General features: G+C 44.0%; 1 protein-coding gene across 3 annotated transcripts in view; it reads left to right on the top strand.

Annotated features, from left to right (window-relative positions):
* The window catches only part of OPCML (opioid binding protein/cell adhesion molecule like), a 430,273-nt gene that overhangs the window by 276,921 nt on the left and 140,426 nt on the right, over positions 1–12,926 (top strand). The window lies entirely within an intron of this gene.

Below are 12,926 nucleotides of genomic sequence, written 5' to 3'. Positions count from 1 at the left end.
CAGCCACAGATGCAGGCGAAATGTCACGAGAAAATGCTACTGGGACATGGTCATACAACCTGGAAAACCCACAACACTCATTTGTTCCTGATTTCTCCTAGTGTTCTCCCCACCCCCACCCCCCACTACACTTACTCTTGACTGAGCTGATTCAGAATATTTTCTTCCTTGGACGAGGTAGACAGAATGCAGGTTCACATTTCTTCATTGAAACTGAGGTCTTATGCAGCCAACTCCTAGAGAAGTATGTTCACTTGGGACTAAATCTTGCGTACCGTGTGGCTTTCTCCCAGGCAAAAGAGCACAGGGGATTGCAGCTTTAATCTTTGCTGGGTGGCTTATTCCTTAAGGATGGGACAGAACGTTGTTTTTATGCTGTTTCTGAACTCTGGAAATTTCCTGAAGATAGTGGGGAGGCTTGCTGGTGTGTTCCTTTATATGTTCTCTCTCTCTCTCTCTCTCTCTCTCTCTCTCTCTCTCTCTCTCTCTCTCTCTGTGTGTGTGTGTGTGTGTGTGTGTGTGTGTGTGTGTGTGTGTGTGTGTGTGTGTGGTTGTTGCAGTTCCCACAGATAGGGGCTTTGTTGGTGGCATGGTATCATGGCGGTGCATCATGTCTTCACTATATCTTCCAGAGGAAAATACATCAGCTTCAACTTAGGTACTGGTTGTGACTATAAAATATGGTCACAAAATTGCATATTTCTGGAAAGTGTCTAGAGAACCTCTTTTGAAATGTTCTGCTTCGGTGTGGCACCTAATGGGTGACTTGCAATGCAATTCTAAAGAGAGTTACTCCAGTCGAAGTCCATTCACTTCAGTGGGTTTAGACTGGAGTAACTATGCATTGGATTGCACTATCACTGTCGTTGCTTTAGATTTTTTCCCCTGGATTATGTCTTGCCTCTTCTCCCATCCTTGCTTATTGAGCCTACCCTCTATCCAGTTGCAATTCCATTATTTTAGAATGCTGCCCTCCTCCCTGCCAGGTGCCTCAGCTATTTCGAGTTTAGGATTGATGAGTGCTTGCTATAATGCTGGCATTTTAATGTTATTATCAGGATAGATTTAAAAATTTAATAATGTTTTAAAAGCGTGGAAAGAAAATGGGGAAAGGGGGGAAAGGAGATGATGAGGGTGGGCTACAAATATGAAGAAAGAGATGAAGAGAATGAATTGTGCCTCTTTGTCCAAATGGTGATCTTTTAAAAATTTCTTGCATACCGCTGTAAATGTGTTTCTCTGTGCAGGTGGGGGGGGGGGGGCGGGCAGAGTATCTATTAACTCTGTGAAAAGGAGATAATGTTTGAGCAACATTCTGGTCTCTTTTCCATAATTCACAAATTGAATGGCCTATTAGTTAGCTTCCAGTATAGAAGAAGGGGTTACAAAAAAGATCTGATAGGGGGACAAAAAGGGAAATTAAGGAGCTGTCTATATGAATTTTTGCATTTGATTTAATTTGCTGTTCATGTTCTCTCTCTTTTCCCCCTTTCCCTCCCTTCCTCCTTCTCTGATTATTTCTACTACTTCTTCTACTACTACTTCTACTCCTACTACTAAGGATATTTGCATGAGAAACTGAAAACTCAGCTTTTCATGTATCTCATCTGTCCCTTACAGTCTCACTGACTGTCTTGATATATCCCAGTTGGTTGCTGTGGAAATGATAATATTGTAAATAAATTAATATGTATACATAAAAGTTCCCAGGTGGGAAGGAAGTAGCAGGAATAGAAGTTTTTTTTTTAAGAACATCTATCTCGGAGTGTCTGTCACAACAAACAGGTACAACAAATGAGGAACAACAGATTTACAACGCCAAAAAAAAATACCTATAGCACAAATGGGGAAAGGATAGGAATAAAACCTGACCATATTTTGAAACAAACTCTTGCTTTGCACTTACAGTGCAGAAAGTAAACATGGAATATGCAGGCAGTGATCAACAGACTTACATGAACATATGAAGCTTCCTTATACTGAATCAGACCTTAGTCCATCCAGGCCAGTATTGTCTGCTCAGAGCTGGGTATGTTTAAGGTGAAGAGGTGACATGATAGCCATGTTTAGATATTTGAAGGGATGTCCTATTGGTGAGGGAGCAAGCTTGTTTTCTGCTGCTCCAGAGACTAGGACCGAGAATAGTAATGGGTTCAAGGTGAAGGAAAAGAGATTCCACCTAAACTTCCTGACAGTAAGGGCCGTTCGACTGTGCAATGCACTACCTTGGATTGTGGTGGAATCTCCTCCTTTGGAGGTTTTTAAAGAGAGGCTGGATGGCAATCTGTCAGGATTGCTTTGATTGTGTGTTCCTGCATTGCAGGGGGTTAAACTTGATGGCTCTGAGGTCTCTTCCAATTCTATGATTCTATGACAGGTGGCAGCCCTCCAAAGTCTCTGGCTGAAGTCTATCCCATCACCTACAACCTGCTTCTTTTAACTAGAGATGCCTTTTCTTGCTTATTAAATCTGCCATGTAACAAGGCAGAAGGCATAACATTAAACCTGGCGAGCATCATGGCTCTCCTTTGAGCAGGGTTTATTAAGCAATACAGGTAGTGTGCCAAGTGGCCCCGTTCAAATAGGAGAGAAAAATACAGGGGGGAGCACGCTTTCTTGGCTGCGGTGATTAGGGTGGAGAACTCTCTATCCAATAGTTGACCTTTTAATTTTTTGTAAGCTTTTGAATAGGACAAAGGACAAAGTGAATCCACTGACAGTCCAGTAGAGGCCTCTTGGGACCTCTTGCATGTCAACCCGATAATATCTTCCTGCGCCATGGCCCCTACCTGAGGGGGGGTCTGAGGAGAGAGGGGCTGTGGTTCAGAGGTATAGCATATGCTTTGCATACAGAACATCTGACACAATTGTATGAGTTTTAGAACTGATATTTGACCATAATTGATAATTATGTTCAATTTGTTTAAAAGGCTACCCAGCCCAGAAAGCAGTTGCTTGTCATAGGAGACAACACTGACACTCCAATAGCCTGACTTGGGCCTGTTGTACATACTGCTCTGCCCTGCAGCAAGGGAACATTTCCTTTGGAACAGAGATATCTGTTCTGATGTGCTCTGTTTTACAGCACCACAGATCCCAAAAGCCCCGCTGTTAGTGAGAGCCAGTAAACCCTGATTTTTCCCTTGCTTCAGGGTTTCCACTCCTTCTAGTCTCCCCCTACCTTCCCTAGTGGGAAGCACAAAGTATCAATATAACACAGAAATATCCATATAAGATAGAAATATTGATATAAAATGTTATGGGCTTTTAGAACAAAACTGACAATTCAGAAGTGGGGGCAGGCAAGCTGTGCAGGAGGCAGGGATGCCTCCTCACGTGTAAACAGAGAAGCTTGAGGAGACCCCACTATGACATCATTGCAGAGTAGAGAGCCCTGAGAAACACTCCATGCATAATAGGCCTCAGAGTAAAGCAGCTATATTGGGTGAATCCACTCATGCAAGGCTCCAGGGTCAGTAGAAAACAACGTCTCCTTTCCCATTACAGCCTGCAAATCTCCCCAAAATGCTGTTCCTGGGAGACAGGATCCTCAGAAACATAATGAGAGGAAAATTGGGGAAGAGAGAATTGATGGAAATTCCCCGTCCCTTCCATTAGTGGAAAATTTAGTCTAAATCCAACTCCATATATCCATGTATGTGTTGGTATTTCTCTCCAGTAAGAGATACCTTAGGGACTGTCTCTCCCCTTATGTCTCTACTTGGCCTCTGTAATCTGCAGAGGCAAACTTGCTGGTGGTCCCCGGTTCCTCAATGATGCAACTAGCCTCTACCCACGCCAGGCCTTTTACTGCTCTGGCCCCTGCCTGGTGAAACGCTCTCCTTTCAGCCATCAGGGCCCTGCAGGACCTTGGACAGTTCTGCAGGTCCTGTAAAACGGAGTTGTTCCCCTGGGCCTCTGGGGAGGCTAGTTGTTGATTGCCTCCCCTGCTAACAACCCCCCCCCCCCAATACTATCATAACAGGTTGTCACTGTATTGTGGCCAGTCCTCTCCCAGGGGGATAGAATGTGCCATCTGATGTTAGGGTTCTTTATTATGTTTTGATAAGGTATTTAATTATTTAACTATTTTGGTTTTAATTGTTCTATTGTGTTATAATTTTTTTAGTGGTTTTACCTTCTGTACACTGCCCATAGCTTTCTGGGGATGGGCGGTATACCAAATCTAATAAACAAACAAACAAACAAACAAATACCTTTTTCATTACAGCAGAGTTCACAGAGGCAAAACACAGCGGAGCTTACCAAGGCATGTGTGAGTGGTGAAAGAAGCATGGAGCCAACTCATAGTTTCTAACTAATATGGGAAGTATTTATAGGAGAACCCCCTTCTAGATAGGAAAGGGACAAGATAGCTTCTCTAATATAACTACCTGCTCTGGTATTGAGGCAGGGGACGATTCACAGTCCTTCACTTCCAACAATATGTTCTAACATTTTGCATTTCAGAGCATTATTTAAACACACACACACACACACACACACACACACACACACACACACACACACACACACCCTTCCCTGCACGTACAACAACAATGCACCAAGAAGGCTTCAATGTTTTCTTCGACATTCTAGCTTTTTTACGCAGGGAGTGTTTTTGTCAAAGGGGCGGTGGTGCATGCAGGCGTTTGATTCCCCCAGCTGCAGTCGGAATGGGTTCAGCACAACAGGTGCATTAGGCCCATCTTCCGATTATATAGCTCGGCTTCTGCTCAAGGGTTGCATGTTATATTTGGGGAATTTGCATAGTAAATACAAAGAAGGCGCCAGGGATTATCACCGCACTCTTGAAAGAAGGGGAACAAAGAGCAGTCACTTAGGTATGAACAAACAAGGTTATTCTTGCTGAGACGAGAGAATGGTAGTTGTTCCCAAATAAGCCAAGAAGCAGTGGGAACAAGCTATTCGATAGAATCGAGAGAATGTATTTTTTAAAATAATGCAAATATGTAATATGCACTTCTTAAAAGAATCACATGGCAACAACTAATGGAATGCAATTAGATGAGGGCTTGCAATATAAAAACAGCACTGAAAACAGGCCCAAGAATTACTGAGCTGAACAGACAGCTGGTCGCTTGACCTGTTTTAAGAGGTCTTTACCAAAGGGCAATTTGGATACAAAATGGCTGGCTGATCTCAGTTGGTTCTTGGAACTCAGAGGACAAGTTCTGTAATTAATTTCTTTCTTTTAAAAAAGAAAGCCATGATGGAGAACTTCTTCAAAGAAGGTTTTTTACCAATTCACATATTCAGGTGTTGGTGACTGAGAACTCTTACCCATGGAATGCTTCTAAGATTTATCTGGATTTTTTTACCTGTCTCTTGCCAAGTACATTAGGAATGCTCTGCTCATTCACTTAAAAGAAATATTTTTGTATGGAACATTGTATGGAACATTTTGTATGGAGCATTGTGATCCAACGTGGTGTAGTGGTTAGGAGAAGAGGACTCTAACCTGGAGAACTGGGTTTGATTTCCTACTCCTCCATATGAGCAGCAGACTCTTATCTGATGAACTAGATTTGTTTCCCCACTCTGTGGCCCTTTCTGCACGGGCCAATAACAGCGCCCTAGGGACGGCAAAAACGCAGTCCCTAGGAAGCTGTTCGCGTGGGGGGCGCAGTTGCATTGCAGCCGCGCTGCCCTCACTCCCCCCCCCCCAGCGGCACGAAGCTGCTGTTTCCCAACCTCGCTCCCCAAGTGAGGTTTTTGGGAAACAGCAGCTTCCAACCGCTGCCGTGCGAACGGCAGTGGCTGGAAGGTGCCATTCCCCCCCCTTTCCCAAACGCCTTACTGTGTCCTCCGGCCTCCGGCACATCGCACAAGCTGTCGCACAGGACAGGGGGGCGTGTCCCCTGGCCTGTGCGATGCGCCGGAGGCTGGAGGACATGGTAAGGTGTTTGGGGGACAGCGCAGCCTACACGGAGGCTGCGCCGTCTTCCCCACCGCAACCGGGACCATTCGTGCGGAATGGCCCTGCGGAAATGGCCTGTTATTCCAGCTGGGTGACTTTGGTCCAGTCACAGTTCTCTCAAAACTCTCTCAGCCCCATCTACTTCACAAAGTGTCTTTTGTGGACAAGGGAAAAGAAAGAGCTGTAAGCCACTTTGAGGGTCCTTGCAGAAGAGCAGAATGGACTATAAATCCAAATTCTTCTTCTCCTCCTTCTCCTCTTCCTTTTTCTTCATGAAGCCCTTGCAATGCCCTGACCTGGATGGCCCAATCTAAGAAGCTAAGCAGTGACAGTCCTGATTAGTAGTTGGATGGGAGAAGATAAAGGAAGTTTAGGGTCACTATGTAGAGGCAGGCAATGGCAAACCACCTTCGAACATCTCTTGCCTTGAAAACTGTTTGGGGTTGCGATAAGTGAACTGTGACCTGATGGTACTTTCCACTACTAATTCTTAGAAACTCTTTCAGAAACTTCATCATCTTCAAATCTCGAGTCCTTAACTATGCATTTTCAAATTATAATTTCAGCAGTTTATCTTCTGCAAACCTTATTTGCATTTTCTATGCTGTGTGTTTGCATTATTAACTGCATTATTTGTCTTATATACCCACACCAGCACATTTTTCTAGTCGTTAACCCCTTCTCTTCTCAGCATCCAGTAGGCGCTTGATCTAATTCCCTCATTGCTCAGTGTTGCAGAAAATTTATTCCAGTGGTGGCAGAAAGGCTGCACTAGCAGTCATCCACAGGATAAGGAAGCCAAGCCCATACCATGCAAGTTTTTCTCCAAAAATCGAAGCAGTGGGAATGGTTGGATTGACAGGGAAGCATCACTTTCTGACACGGGATTTGGCAGAGTGGAAGCAGCTAAACTTGGTGCTTTCAAGACTTTCCGTTTGCTACATTTTTCAGTTGTGGCCAAGAAGCACGCAGTCCATTCTTTGCCTTGCTGGGATTTCTTCTCCCTTATGAACTTAGACCATCTCTCTTTGGTGTAACAGACTGTACTTCTATATTAATGTGTCAAGTTGCTGCGAAATTTACGGCCTCACTGGGCCCATTAGACTGCTGAGATTCCGCTCCGTTTTCAAAGCATCTCAGTCTATCAGAACTCCGTCATCCAGCCTAGAGCAGCTTGTGCCTACATACACTCCTCTATGAAAGACAGGCTCTCGATAGGAGAAATTCAAAATTCCTGCACAAAATCACAACCTGGAAGAGGCTGTCCACTAAACCCCAGATTGGAATGCACATCTGCCAAGAGTCTTGAGTGTTCTTTCACAATGGTCACCTTTTAAAACCTATGGCCTAAATTTAACTTAATAGCTGTTAAGTGAAGTGTCTTTCACATAAGAAATTCCGGGACCATCATTTTCAGCCCAGTTAACTCATTACAGAAAATGTACTCTATCCAGGACTGTGCATCCAGATAAAGCCAAATGAATTTTCAGGTTACAAATGGTGGTAATTTAACAGAGTAAAAAAGCATATCCTGAAAAATGCTGTTTTTTTCTGGCATTTTTGGGGCTGCTTTGGCCTTACCATCATAACAAATGAGGGGAACTCCCCAGTGATAGGATTCAAATAATTTAACAACCGGTTCCAAAAGGACTCAGTGGTGGGATTACAACCATTCTCTGAACTAGGCAAAAAAATTAGCTACCGGTTCTACCGAATAGGTGCAAATAGGCTGAATCCCACCATTGGAACTCCCCCTCTACCACCCTTTCTTACCTGCCGATCCTTGCATCTGAAGTCCACATGGGCTCAGAGCCAGCAAAAAGCTGAATGCTGGAGTTGGTCTTGCAAGACCCAGCATTCAGCTTGGTGTCGCTATCACCAAAGTTCACCCAGACTTTAGAGGTGGCAGATGTGCAGAGCCAAGCTCAGCATTCAGCTCTATGGTTGGAATTTTTGGGGGATCAGTTTTAAAAGACCCCAAAATGTTGGAAAAGGCTAGGGGAAACCCTCATACCAGTATGAGGGGTTCAGCTTTTTGGCTTTTTTGGAAAAATTCTGGGTCTTTAAAACACAAATAATGCAGAGAGGAATAAAATGGTGCACAACCTGAATTATATCACCTTTGGGCCAAAGTGGAAGATCTGTTTTTAATGTGAAAGATCTGTTTTACTGACCCATGAATGAGGCCCAATGCCCTGGGGAACAGGTCTCTATCCCAAGAGGGAAACTCAGAATTGAAATTACTTTGCTCTGGAACTCTCCAGAAGTTTACAACAGAGTTTCCAGAGATTCCAAGAGCAACATGATATCACTTCCAGTTATTCCTGGAAGTCTCATCATGATGCACCCAACTCCAGTGCTCTCCTCCCAATTCCTTGACCCAAAGCTACCAAGGCCTAGCAATCTGCAGTGACACAACTTCAGTGGATTGAGTCATTCAGATCCTAGGCTCGTTCCGCACATGCAGAATAATGCCCTTTCAAACTGCTTTCAGTGCTCTTTGAAGCTGTGTGGAATGGCAAAATCCACTTGCAAACAGATGTGAAAGTGGTTTGAAAACGCATTATTTTGCATGTGCGGAATAGGGACAGAGCAAGCATAGGGGGTTTATGCAGTAGCAGAGGTGATAAATTGAGGAAAACAAAGGGTAGGGTGAAAAGGACAAGAGAACCAGATATAGTCCCAGAACTGGAGAGGAGCTATGTAGAGGCAACTAAAATGGTCAAAGGTCTAGAATACATGCCCTACAAAGAAAGTCTTGGGGAGCTGGATATGTTTAGTCTGGAGAAGAGAAAGCTAAGGGGTGACATGCTAGCCTTGTTTAAATCTTTGAAGGGGTATCATGATGAAGAGGGAGCAAGCTTGGTTCTGGTGGGTTTTCCAGGCTGTGTGGCCGTGGTCTGGTGGATCTTGTAAGGAACAAGATCCACTAGACCATGGCCACACAGCCTGGAAAACCCACCAGAACCATTTGAATCCAGCCATGAAAGCCTTCGACAATACAGGGAGCAAGCTTGTTTACTGCTTCCCTAGAGATTAGAACAAGGAGCAATGGAATCAAGCTACAGGAAAAGAGATTCCACCTAAACATTAGGAAGAATTTTCTGACAGTAAGGGCTATTCAATGGTGAAATAGTGTGGCAAAGTCTCCTTGGGAGGTTTTTAAACAGAGGCTGGATGGCATCCATCAGGAGTTCTTTGATTGTGTGTTCCGGCATGGCAGGGTGTTGAACTCGATGGCCTTTGTGGTCTCTTCCAACTCTGATTCTGTGATAAAGTCAGATTCAAAGAAGGAAAGGGAAAATGGGGGGGGGGGGGAACTGACTGAGGCAAAGGGCACTAGGCTAGGAACCACAGGGGCAAGAAGGATGTTAACATTCCCAAGATGATTTAAAAGTAGAGCTCTGTCTTTGGCTGCAGGCCTGTCATTTTCTGTAAAGGCAAATTAATTTTGGTGGTTGTTTGTGTAAGCATCTGCACTCTGCGTAGGCAGCATAGCTATACAAGGTTTTTTTGAGGCTATAATTTTGTTTTCAATTCAGTAATCCAATTTCAGCCTGTTAGATAGTACTGCCAATGTCCACGTGGGTATATTATCTCAGATTATTTTTGGCAGCACAAACTGAGGAGACTTTTCGGAGCAAGCATGATTCTGCTCATCCTTATTGGCTGAAACTTTCAAGAATAGGTCAAGTGGGGAACTGCTTTAACTCTGGGTTGTCCTTTGAGAAAACCCAAGTTGACTTGGGTCTATTGCAAGTCCAACCCCCTGCCATGCAGGAATATACTATCAAAGCTCTCCTGACAGATGACCATCCAGCCTTGGTATAAAAACCTCCCAAAAAAGGAGACTCCATTTAGGTTTCTGGTTCTTTTAGAGTTTGCCTTATCCGAGAAATCCAAATTCTTTCCACCTACTTAAAAAAATAAGTTTGGCTATTTCACTAAATTTTAATTGGCTAAAATATGCTTATTTTATGTTTTGTTTTACCCCTGATTTACCCCTGTCTATTCAGTGGTTAGGACTTCCCCAATTGATCGCAATTTCTCCTGATGTCTGTATCCTATTAGCAACATTTACACATGACAAGTAATTATTTAGAGAGTGGAAAATCCCAAGCTGATTGTGAAGTGCTTTCCTTTAAATCAAACATTTCCAAATTCTAGCCTGGAGCTCTTATCTCCTAATTTACAGCCATTGAGAAGAAATAGAAACCCTCATCAATAGAACAAAAGGATGATCAGCCAGAGCTTGTTAGAAAAGGCTACTTTTTATCTAAACACTTGCTGAATGTTCAAAGAATTCTAAAAAGACTGAAGCCCTTATCAAAGGCACCTAAGAAACCTTAGCAATTGTGGGTAGCAGGGAGGAAAGTTTGCAGATGAAGACAAATTATTTAAAGGCTAGAAAATCCAAAACGGACTTCCAGGTGCTTTCCTTTAAACTGAGTGTTTGCAAAGCTTTGCATTTTTTCCCCCTTCCGGAAACACATTCCAAAATGACTGTAAAACCATACCTCGGTGATCAGACAATTATCTCTACTGGCAATTAACACCAATGGAGAAATACCAGGGGATCAGGCTGAACCATCAACATAACAAAAGAATAATCGCCAAGCAGCTGGGGGTTACAAAAAAGCTTTTCAATCCCAAGCCCTAAACAACCAGCATCAATCCAGTGACTCTGGTCATTTCCGCATGGTCAAAATATCCTGGGTTGAGCAAGAAAATATCCCTATGCAGCCAAGAATTTCGCACAGTTCCTGGTCCTAAAGCAGGTTTGCCCTGTGATATTTCCTTCATCCTAGGGCAGGGGTAGGGAACCTGCGGCTCTCCAGATGTTCAGGAACTACAATTCCCATCAGCCTCTGTCAGCATGGCCAATTGGCCATGCTGGTGAGCTGATGGGAGTAATGAGCCCTGAAAACTTATCTACCAAAATCAAACGATGAAATTGTAGGTTCTTTAAAAAAAAAACTCGGGCCAAGCCTGTTAGAGCCTGCTACAGTGCGAACATCAATCAGGAGCCGAACTGGTTTATTTTTCCCACCCAACCACCTGATCTCCCCGCCTGATGTTCATTCAAGCTGCCACTCAAAAACAGCAGCCAATCAGAACATGGGACACCAGGCATGCTCAGATATGCTTCCAAAGTAGATACAGAAGTCATGGGCTTGTGCGAAACAAGCTGGAGTATTTCCTCCTGGTGTACACTGGATTCGTTAAAAAATGGGCAGCCATGTGAGCAGACACCTTGGGATAAAATAGACCCAGGTTTTTAAAAGCCAGTGGTACACAGGTATGATTTTGCCTTGCAAAAATGACCTCTTTATGTTTTAGCAAGGTCCATTGATAAGTAAGGTTGCCAGGTTTCTCCTGACCAATGGTGGAGGAGCACGGGAGGATTGCCAGATCCTGACTGGGAAATGCCTAGAGATTTGGGGATTGGAACCTGGAGAGGAGAGGGACATTAGTGGATCCAATACGATAGAGTCACCATCAAAGAATACATTTTCTTCAGGGGAACTGATCTCTGTAGTCTGGAAATGAGATGTAATTCCAGGGGACCCACAGGTCCCACCTGGAGACTGGCATCCCTAACTGTAAGTCAGGAATGTTCAACAACTAGAACTGTGTTCCTTAGTTGAAACCCTGGCTGCAGCATTGCTCTGTTGAACAGCTCAAGCAAGACATCGTGAGGACTCAAAAAAAGCCATCCTGGAAAAACACTCCACACAGCCTTTTTCTGAGGATGTCCTTTGGACACCTTATTTTGTCAGTCTGCAGAAGGCCAGTCAACCCTGGTTTTCAATTGGTGGCAGACCCATCTTCTGAGCTGCTAAGATTCTTTTATGTCTGTCTGCATAGCTGCAAAGATAGCTCCTCAAAATCTTGTTTTTAAAAGGGAAAATTGTATATTTCTGGAATCGGGCAGGACAAGCTGAGAACAACTATGTGCTTCTTGGACTGAAAAGGTGCCCGGTATTGGAGCCTGCAGAGCAAACGTCCTGGTCAACCTTCAGCAAATGGTGGCAGGAGAAACCATTCAGATGCACACAAAATGTAGGGTGCAAGCTGAGGGTGAAACTGTCCAGTCAGCAGAACAGTCAGCTGGGAAACAACCTCTTTACCCCTCTAACACCTTTGCAGTCCAGAAATCACCCAGGAGACACCTCTTTTTAAGCCATCCCCTGGAAATCTTACTTTGGGTGTTCAGAGTGAAAAGAGGCAGTCACATGGCAGTCACCTCTTTTTCAGGCATCCCACAGACAATTTTGTTGTGCTGTGCAGAATGGATAATTGTCACTTATCTTAAAAGAACCCATGTGCACTATTAATGTTTAAGTCAAGCCAGCAACCGTGCAAAATCCGTTTACATCCTCAGTTGACTTGGTTGATGCATGCCTGTGTATGTTCTTGAGCCAAGTCTGGCAAAAGATAATGGTAGAACAGTGATGATAATGCAGCCTAATGAGAGCTCCAGGGGTTGCAACCTTATTATGCATCATCTGTACCCACTGGGTGCCATTGCAAATTCCAGCAAAGGGAATGGTTCTCTTCGTGCAAGAGCCACACCTGCCTAGCTTGCATTGCGCATGGCCGGTGCTATTTTATTTTTTAACATTCTTGGACTGTTGTAAACCTAGTGAACTGTTTCATACATTACGTTCAACAAGCCTGGCTTATTCAGCACAGCAGCTTTGAAACTGTCATATCTTAAAATGAATACAAGTTATGGTCCAAAAAGAAAAAGCTTTTTGTTAAAATGTTCCATAAATGTGGAATCTTTTAACTTTGAAATAGCTGGGATGTTGATACAGTCCTTCCTTCCTTCCTTCCTTCCTTCCTTCCTTCCTTCCTTCCTTCCTTCCTTCCTTCCTTCCTTCCTTCCTTCCTTCCTTCCTTCCTTCCTTCCTTCCTTCCTTCCTTCCTGCCTTCCTGCCTGCCTTCCTGCCTTCCTGCCTTCCTGCCTGCCTGCCTGCCT

This window comes from Sphaerodactylus townsendi, linkage group LG12, assembly GCF_021028975.2.
Source record: "Sphaerodactylus townsendi isolate TG3544 linkage group LG12, MPM_Stown_v2.3, whole genome shotgun sequence".
Classification (NCBI taxonomy): domain Eukaryota; kingdom Metazoa; phylum Chordata; class Lepidosauria; order Squamata; family Sphaerodactylidae; genus Sphaerodactylus; species Sphaerodactylus townsendi.
Note: the sequence above shows the minus strand (reverse complement) of the source record. Positions and strands in the feature narration are given on the sequence as shown.